Source organism: Panthera leo, assembly GCF_018350215.1.
Source record: "Panthera leo isolate Ple1 chromosome Y unlocalized genomic scaffold, P.leo_Ple1_pat1.1 chrY_random_Un_scaffold_82, whole genome shotgun sequence".
In the NCBI taxonomy this organism is placed as follows: domain Eukaryota; kingdom Metazoa; phylum Chordata; class Mammalia; order Carnivora; family Felidae; genus Panthera; species Panthera leo.
In genome coordinates this window covers 289,569-299,636 of record NW_024962236.1, presented here as the reverse complement: position 1 = coordinate 299,636, position 10,068 = coordinate 289,569, and positions in this window count along the sequence as shown.

Genomic DNA, 10,068 nt, shown 5'->3' with positions numbered 1-10,068 from the left:
TGGCATTTTGACTGCAAATGAACAATCGATGAGCTTGCTAAGTACATGCACGTAACAGCCAATCAACACCAAACCTTTCTGGAAGAAATGTCTACACTCTTCTGCAGAGTGGAGAGGCTGAATGGGGACCAAGGTTAGGGACTTCCTGCACGTGTAGGCTATAAGTCATGGAAAGAAAGCTAGATTTATACACACACACACACACACACACACACACACACACACACACATATATGTACATATATTTGGATACATATATGTTATACATATATATATAGACACACACACACACACATATATATATATATATACTTATATATGTATATATATATAATATTATATGTATATGTATTTATTATATATATTATATATAATATTATATTTATTATATATATAATATACATTAATAAGAGACCTTAAAACCCCAAAACAACATTTTCATCTTTTGTATCTGAGCAACCAGGAAGCTGAGTGTGCATGCGGGTGCCCACGTGTGTACGTGCACACGCACACACGCGCGCACACACACACACACACACACACACACACACACACACACTATCTAACTTGTTATTGTGAAACAACAAGCCCCACCAGGGCTCCAGGTGGAGGAGGAGGGGTTGCTCGGTCACATTTGTAAGGAAGCAGCTGTCGTTTTCACCGGGCTGTGGTTTCCCCAGACTGTGGGCACTGTGCCCACCCACCCCAGTCTCCAGCTCAGTGCCAACAAGGAGACTGCAGGGCGCCTTCCGATTTCCAACCTGCAAAGGCCAACACCAGTGAGGGCGAGGAGGAGAAGTGGGGTCAGACCCCGAGGGAGAAGAAAACTAGGCATCTGGGAGGTAAATGGATCAGGATAAGCTTCACCTCTGAGAACTTTACACCAAGAGCAGTTACTGGGAATAAGAGAAAAGAGCTTCCCAGGGAATTCCAGCAGGGCCAGAAGCAGCCATGTGCTAAAGTAAGTTTGTCTCCAGGTGCCACCGGGCCTGGCTGCTGGGGAGATGGGGAGGGATGCGCGGGGAGCTCAAATGGAAAGAGAGGGCGCTTTCTGTCTTCTCACTATCTTTAGTTAGTTTGCAAAGAATGTATCGATACCACCACTTTTCACAGCACAGGTTTGAAGGAGTCAATGTTACTGCTGCATCACACAGCCATGGTTGGGGTCCTGTCTCCTCTGCTTCTGTTCAACTCAGGGCAAGCATCTGGGCCTCTGTGAGCCTGAGTCTCAGCTGTCAAACAGGCACAATAATGACACAGCACTGGCCTCCTAGGGCTGCTTTGAAGATGAAAGGGACAGTGCCCATTATGGCCACTATAGCACATGGCCTCATAGGCTGGGAGTGCTAATCGGGTGTTTAGCCCTTGGTACTGACACCCTTTGCATGGATTTCCTTGCCTCTTATGTTAGCTTTGGCTTCAAGTTTGCTAAACGGTGTCTCTTTGCTCTGGGGAAGTGTTTGGTCTGAAGCCCAGGCAACGAACGAAGAGCCCTCTGTCACCTAGGCTGTCAGGGGACATGTCACTGCCTCTCAGAGCCAAATCCTGCCAGCCCTGCCATGCACTTCTCCAGGGTCCCCGGCACACGGGTCTTCTACGAGGCCAGCTGTCGACACACACTGTAGAACATTCACTCAGCTCTCAGAAAGGCCTCCTGAGTGGGCTTCTCGGCAAGGGCTCCACTCTGTAAATTCCGGAGCAGATGGAGAGAGCCCTCATCCTTCAGCCAAGGGTTGGAGGCCATGGAGGCAAACTCATCTGATGCTGTGACTCAGAGACTCGCTCATCCACAAGCACGCTGGGTGCAGAAGCAGTCTCTTGGCTGCTTCCAGCCCTGGGCCCATCTGCTACTCCCTGGCCAGGTTCCCGACCGTGAGGGTGGAGGTGCCAAGCCAAGGGCAGCAAGCGTCCCCAGTCAACCCAAAGCCCTCTTCCCCCTAACTTTCTCTGTGGTGACCACAATGCGGTAAGCAGGTGCACCTCTCCTTGTGCCTCATCACACGTCTGGACTTCTGGGAGACCCTCTCTTTCAAAGAAGAAAGATTGAGGGCTGGGTCTAGTGGTCACCAAGAGAGCATTCGAGCGCCCAGAGCTGTAAAATACTGAGCTCGATTCCAAGAAGTTATCTGTACCTTTGCCAGATGTGCATGGACTGTTGCCTGGACAATCGTTTCCTTTTGTAAGAAGGGGAGAGCCTTCTGGAATCCTGGAATTCAATCTCTACAAGGAGCCTCAGACCCGGAGAAGGTCCAGTCTCTAAGTTGGCAAAAGACATCATTCAGGACCCCGGGCAGTCACAGGGCTTCCTGCAGCAGCGCTGTTTTACATTTTCCATCTGGCGGCCCAGCAAGTAAAGGGATGAAGGGGAAAATTCTGGAGCAGACATCTGAGGCACGTGCACACTCGCGCTCTCTCTCTCTCTCTCTCTCTCTCTCTCTCTCAGATACGTATATATCTGCATTTTCTCTCTCTGTCTCTCTCACTTCCCACCATGTGCCCATGTGGCAGGCAAGTGCCTCATGCTCCTGCTGAAGTTGAATGGGAGCACGTGTCTAGAGGGCAGGAAGCATAACTCAGCATTAGCTCCAGGAAGGATTGCGTTTTATAAAAATTCCACCTTCCCTGTCTTTCACCAGCTTCTTAGAACGTGCAGGAGAGAGAGGAATCTCCCAGAAGTTTCCAGGGCACAAAGCTATGAGGAGTACATTCACTATGAATTTGTTAATTGCATCAGAGATCAAGGCCAGCAAGACAAACTGCATCAGTGGTAGAATACTCCCGACAGCATCCCCTAGGCTCTGCTGTTTGCTCAACTAGACACAGACGTGGGCTGAATGGTCTGGCCTGACCTTGCTGACTCACCTAGCCCTCTGCTGACACCATCCATCTGTGCTGCTCTGTTGGGAAAAAAGGCTCTCGAACCAGCAGTGGAAAGTTTCTGTGGGTGGTGATGCTTCCACCGGGCGTCCAGAGGTGCTGGTGGGAGACATCCAAGAGCAAAGAGAAGACTTTGTGAGTTCAAGCTGTGGTGATTTGGCGTGACCCAGGATCATTGCACCCCAATCACTCAGTGTCATTTCCTTCCTTCTGGTTAACCTTACCTGGCTCTGATGTGTTTATAAGATGCTCTTTGTTGACTGTCTGTGGTCTGGTAAGGGAAAGAGGGGACACGGTGTCCCCACAGACAGATGTATGCTTGAACTAGAAGCCTTTTTCTGGCAAAGGTAAACCTCTCCCTGAACAAGGAAATTGGTGAAAGACAAAAAGGGGGGAGCCGGGATCACTGAGGTTCTAGACCATGCCCCTCCCTGCAAAGGGTGAGCATTGTAAGTCCTTTCTAAGTCCTACCTTGGGGAGGCCTCACCTGCCAGTGGCTCTCCTGTTGTTACCTTTGACAGCTGCATAAGAAGCAAAGGCCCTTGGCCAGGCACTCAGAAGAAGGCTTTTTTAAGACAGTGATCTGGACTTAGGGCTTTTGATCTTACAGCACAGACTTACCTACTCATTCTGGAAAGCTCATCAAATTTTTCAAGGCATACTGGGCCATACTAGAAATTCCTCTGTAGCCAGCACAAGCCATGAGAACACATTTTATAAATCTGTGAATGACCTTACAATGTCTTCCCTTGGAAAGAAGCCGAAAGGATCACTGAAATAAGCGTCCAGGCTTTGTACTGGCCTTGATTTGAAGTAAGACCACTGGGAATTCACACCAAATGAAGCTTCTCTGACTGTTCACAAGCAAGACTTGCTTCTAGATTTAATTTCCAAAGGAAGGAAATGCATCCTGAAGACACACTTGTTAGTGGAGAACATAAGATTATATAGGTGGTGGTCTTGAAACAGTATTCTTCATCCCCTGCCTCCAATGACATGCAAATCTAAATTCAGGTGGATAATAGAGCGAAATGGAAGGGGGATGTCATATAAGCCTAGGAATAAAATACAAAGAAATATTAAAAACTAATACTAATTACTGGGGAGGGCAAGCCTTGCTAAATTAAGTCATAAAGTACAGAAACAAGGAAGGAAAGAAAGACGTGTTTGGTTACATGAGATTCTTAAATTTCTCTATACTATGCACATAGTTTGATGGCAAAAGATGTGGAAATAAACTGAAACATACACAACAGAAAAATAGTTGGTGCCTGAGATAGAAAATTTTCTATAGCTCAATAAGAAAAATCCATTCAACACATTTGAAAAAAATAGTCTAGGAATGATTCTTCATAAAACCAATCTAACTTGGACTGAAAACTTCAGCTTAAGACCAGGCAAGGTGGCCTCCTGTACCCTCTACCAAGCCCAACTAAGCCAATGGGGAGTGATATTGAGAAGCCACCCTATTGTGGAAAATGCCTCGGTGACAGGGAGAGTGCAGCACTTTAATTGGAAAGCCTCCGTCCCATGAGGGACACCCCAGGAAACACATACAACTGCTTCGATAATCCTCCAACATCCAGAGTATGTGTCACATGCCGTGTAGACCTCAAGGAACGCAGTTATTTCTACCTTGATGTGACTCATTTGGGTTTAAAGACATCATCAGAGAATATCCTGAAGTCTCTGACACTGATGGGCAGTTGAAATGAAAGCGTCAATGGAGCGCCTGGGTGGCTCATTCGGTTAAGCGGCCGACTTCGCTCAGGTCATGATCTCGCGATCCATGAGTTCAAGCCCCACGTCGGGCTCTGTGCTGACAGCTCAGAGCCTGGAGCCTATTTCAGATTCTGTGTCTCCCTCTCTCTGACCCTCCCCCATTCACGCTCTGTCTCTCTCTGTCTCAAAAATAAATAAACATTAAAAAAAATTAAAAAAAAAAAAGCGTCAAGAACGACTTCTCCTGCCTGGCACCCGTGCCTCCAGAAACACAAAGGGAGGCTCAGCACAGCAAGACCGAATGACTGCATGTTCTCGTTCTGTGAACTGTGGGGAAGAGAAAGTGCTGCTTGACTCTGAGAGACACATTCACCTCAACCCGTTCTCTACTTAGTCTCTTCTCTGTCAAGGCATTATCCATTTTGCATGATGGAACTGTCATCAACAGATTCAATAGAACCTATTTTGTGGTCTGCCATATCTATTTTTCAGGGACACAAAACCATTCAGGATAGACTTTTGATGCCTTGGGCACTATTTCACACCTGGCTCGTTGCCCCCTCCTACCACCCATCCACTATTTCCATCTTTTAGATTCCTGAATGGCAAATCCAAAGCCCCTGCAATACCCAAATCCAGCTGGAAAGTGAAAAATTGACACTGTTTTCAAAATGTCGAATGGTTTTTGTGTGCCATGTGCTTAAGGCTTGCAGCTATAAAGCTTGGGAAAGAAATAACTTGGACACAACATTGTCTATAGTGTATTCCGACTCTAAAATGTTAGGATCTATCCAGCAATAGAAATTGGCTAAATAAAGTATGTTACAACCATAAGATGGAATGCTATCTGGCCATTTAATGTGATGCGGGAGAACATGAAATGACAATAGGAAAATGCTCATGATATAGCAAGAGGGAAAGCAGATTATAACAGCCTATGTACTGCATAATAACAGTTTTGTTAAAAATGCAAATAACAACCATGAGTGTGTGAACACACCCCTATGCCCATGACAAAAAAGCCTGGAAGGATTGACATTAAAAACTCACTGTGGCTACTTGTTAGTAGTGGGAACATGGGTATGTTTTATTTTTCCCATAGTGCTTCTGTGTGGCTGAAACCTTACTAGTAAACAAATACTGTTTTTCTAATCAGAAAAAAAAATAAGCGTTTAAAGTATAAAATTGCCAAGATGCATAATAAAAAAATAATTTCATTGCTTTGGAGAAACTGGCCATTATAGCTCAGCTTTTTACTGTGGTAAAATACACAAAACATAAAGTTTATCGTTTTAACCACTTGAGGGTGTACAACACAGTGGCAGTGAAGTACTTCCACACCCTTGTGCAGCCACCACCACCATGTAGCTCCAGAACATTTTCATCACTCCAAGAGGAAATCCCCTACACATTGAGTTCCCACCCCACTATACACCTGTCCCCTAAAATCTACAAATCTGCTTTCTGTATATGGATTTGCTTATTCTGAATGTTTAATGTAAGTGGAATAACACAATATGTGGCCTCTGTGTCTTTGCTCACTTAACACAAAGTTTTCAAGATTCATCTGTGTTATAGCATGTAACTGTACGCCATCCCCTTTTATACCAGAATGCTATTCCGTTGTATGGCTATACTACACTTTATTTATCTGTTCATCCTTTGATGGGCATTTGAGTTGTTTCCGCCTTTTTGCTACTGTATTAAGTACTGCAACACACATTCGCATAAAAGTTTTTGGTTGAACACCTATTTTCGATTATTTTGGATATATACCTAGGAGTGGAAATGCTGGGTCATGTGGCAGTTCTAGGTTTAACCTACTGAGGATCATCCAAAGTGTCCTACAGAGTGGCTCCATCACTTGAAATTCTGATCAGCAATGCACAGTGTTCTAATTTCTCCACATTCTCACAAACACTTATTTCCTATTGATTATGATTATGATTCTAGATATCCTAGTGGGTGTGAAGTGGCATTATCTCATTGTGGTTTTATCTGCATTCCTCAAATGACTGTTCATGTTGATATCCCATGCATTAATTGGGCTTTTAGTCTTTTTGTTGTTGAATTGTAAGTGTTCTTTATATATACTGGATACTAGACCCTTTTCAGATATGTCATTTGTAAATTCTTCCTCATTCTGTGCGTTCTTTTTTTCATTCTGAATAGTGTCCTTTGATGCAGGAAAGAGTTTTGAGATGAAGAAGTATAAGTCCTCCAACTTTGTTCTTCTATTTCAAGATAGAGTTGACTATTCTATGTGCCTTGAATTTTCTTACAAATGTATGTCCAGCTTTACTACTTTTACAAAAAGCCATTGAGATTTTGATAGCTATTAAAAGGAATCCATAGATTGTTAGGGGGAGTCCTACAATCTCAACACTATTGTCTTCTATCACATGAACACAGGGTGTCTTTATATTCAGATGCCTGCATTTTTTCAGCAATATTTTGTAGTTTTCATTGTACAAGACTTGTACCTCCTCAAATCATTCCTAAGTACCTAATTCTTTTTGATACTGTTGTAAATGGAATTGATTTCTTAATTTCTGTTTCAGACAGTTCATTACAGAAATACAACTGATTATATCCTCTATAAATAGAGACAACTTTCCTTTTTCCTTTTCAATGTTGGTGTCTGTTTATTTCTTTTTCTTGCCTAATTGCTCTGGCTAGGACTTCGCGTACAATGCTGAAAAGATGGTGAAAGTGTGAATGCTTGTTTCATTCAGGTGTGGTATTAGCTGTGGATTTTACATAAATGGTGTTCATTACATCGGGGAAGTTCCCTTTATTCCTTGTTTAGTTTAGTTTTTGTTTGTTTTTACCTTGAAAGGGCACTAGATTTTACCAGATGCTTGTTTTTTTTAATCTGCATTTATTGAAATGATTATGTGATTTCTTTTCTTTCTTCATTCTATCAATGTGAGGTATTACACTGATTGGTTTTGGTATGTTGAACTACTCTTGCATTCTTGGAGTGAATCCCACTTGCTCATGGTACATATTGCTACTATTGCTACTTGCTTTGGTTTGCTAATGTATTGTTGAGGATTTTTGTGTTTTATTCATGGGCACATTAGTTATTATTATTTTTTTTTATGTCTTTCGCTGACTTTGGTATCAGGGTAATGCTGGCCCTATAGAATAAGTTAGGAAGTCTTCCTTTCTCTTCCATGTTTTGGAAGAGGTTGAGAAAGATTGGTACTGATTGCTTAGAGGTCTGTTAGAGTTCATTGGTAGTCACGTGGTCCTGGGCATTTTTTGTGTGCTTGTTTGTTTGTAGGTTTTTGGTTAATGATTCAACTAGTTCAGCTTTTATTTATTTTTTTTTAATTTTTTTTTCAACATTTTTTATTTATTTTTGGGACAGAGAGAGAGAGACAGAGCATGAACGGGGGAGGGGCAGAGAGAGAGGGAGACACAGAATCGGAAACAGGCTCCAGGCTCCGAGCCATCAGCCCAGAGCCTGACGCGGGGCTCGAACTCACGGACCGCGAGATCGTGACCTGGCTGAAGTCGGACGCTTAACCGACTGCGCCACCCAGGCGCCCCAACTAGTTCAGCTTTTAAAAGAACCGTATTAAAACATAAATTGAAGATTTTCCTTCAAATGACCAATTCAGTCACTTTTAACTTTGGCCCTGATGTGAAGCCCATGTGATTTTGCAATTTGGATGAAGAACTTTTTCATTTAACCAAAGAAATTGCTTCCAAGTTTATGCATATTCCCATTGGCAATTAGTTCATAAAATCTTGGAAATGTAGGTTTCCTCTGACTTTTCATTGCACATCCAAGCCCTCTTGTATCTGTGGACCCGTTTTCGGGTTAACGGCTTACTTACGACAAAAGAGACAAATAAAATATGAATAGCTTATAATGTCAAAGTATGGAAGGTAAGTGACTAAAAATGTAATTCCAACTTTTAGATGTTAGTAGCTATCAGAAGGCCAAAGTCACACTGTAAACATCACTCCATTCATTCATTACGGAATATAGTATTTATTCTATGGAATACCATGAGTGCTCCACTTAAATGCCTGTGCTGTTCATAACCCCATGTGAAGATTATATGTCCCTGGTCTCTGGGGTCCTTTCCACCCATCAGGTTTCTTACCCATAAGAGCGCTCTTCATGGGGATGATCTATTAAAATGCCTTTCAGCTTTGCTCACGTTTACTGTTGCTGTTGTTTTGTCATTGCAATTGTTTGGTTGCAGTGATTTTTACCCGTCCATCCCATGTACTTCCTGACTTCAGAAAATTCTTTCTGAGTCGAATTGTTGGGTTCACACTTTTTTTAGTCCAAATATAACAATTCTGAAAATATATCTTATACCTGTGGCTACCATGGAATTTATGGGAAATTCAGTTTCATTACAGAAGCCGGACTTCCTACGAAACTAACCATTCACCTAGACACCTAGACAGTTGCTCAGAGAGAAGATATACTTTGCACAAAAACAAAATGCAACTGAAGACACAATTCCCAAATAAGCAAATGAGCTAGTTCATGTGGAGGCTCATGGGTGAAAGAAGTGAGCTCCCAAAAGTCTGCTTCCTAGACGTGGGGGTCACGGCCAAACCAAACTTTCCCACACTCCGTGTATTTCTCTGTAAGATGGATATGACACTAGTTCCTATCATGTTGGGTTGTTGCGAGGATTGAGTGAGAGAAACCAGCTAAATCCGTTAGCACTATCTGTGGCAGTTAGTGAATAGCCAATACACACTAACTGGTTAGAAGTAGCATCAGAACAAACAGAATCAAGAACATTAATGTTCTGCATTTTTCTGCGTATCAGATCCTCCGTAAATGTAAGCCAGTTACCTCTAGTGCCTTCGTGCTGAGCTTCTCGGGCAACGTACTCACTTTCTTTCTTTCTTTCTTTCATTCATTCATTCATTCATTCATTCATTCATTCATTCATTCATTCATTCAACAAATGTCCAGAAAATAAATATCTGTTGGTGCTAGCCCAAGTACTGATGACGGAATAGAACCAGGTCTCTGACCTAATTGTTTGCAGCAGGGGTCAGCAAACTTATTCTCCTACTGGCCAGAGAGTAAATATTTCAGGATTTTTGAGCCATACACCTCTGATGGAAGAGGCATTCATTTCAGCCTTCATACTGCAAGAGCAGCCATGTGTCAAAATGAATGGGCATGGCCGTGTGCCAATACAACTTGGTTTACAAAAACAGGCAGTGAGCAGCATTTGGCTTGAAGTAGACGATTTAGAGATTTTCAGTATAGAGTGTAACAAAGGGAATCGTTAAATAAATACAGTCAAGTATGAGAAATACTCCGATGGTCTCAAAGAAGGCCAAGGAAGTCTTCCCAGAAGAAGCAATACTTAATCGAGTACCAAATGGATGCACAGAAGACAGTCAGTCAAGGAGGGAGAGAACAGCATTGTAGGCAGATGCATGGTGTGTGCAGCGCTGGGAGAAGAAAGAGAAGTC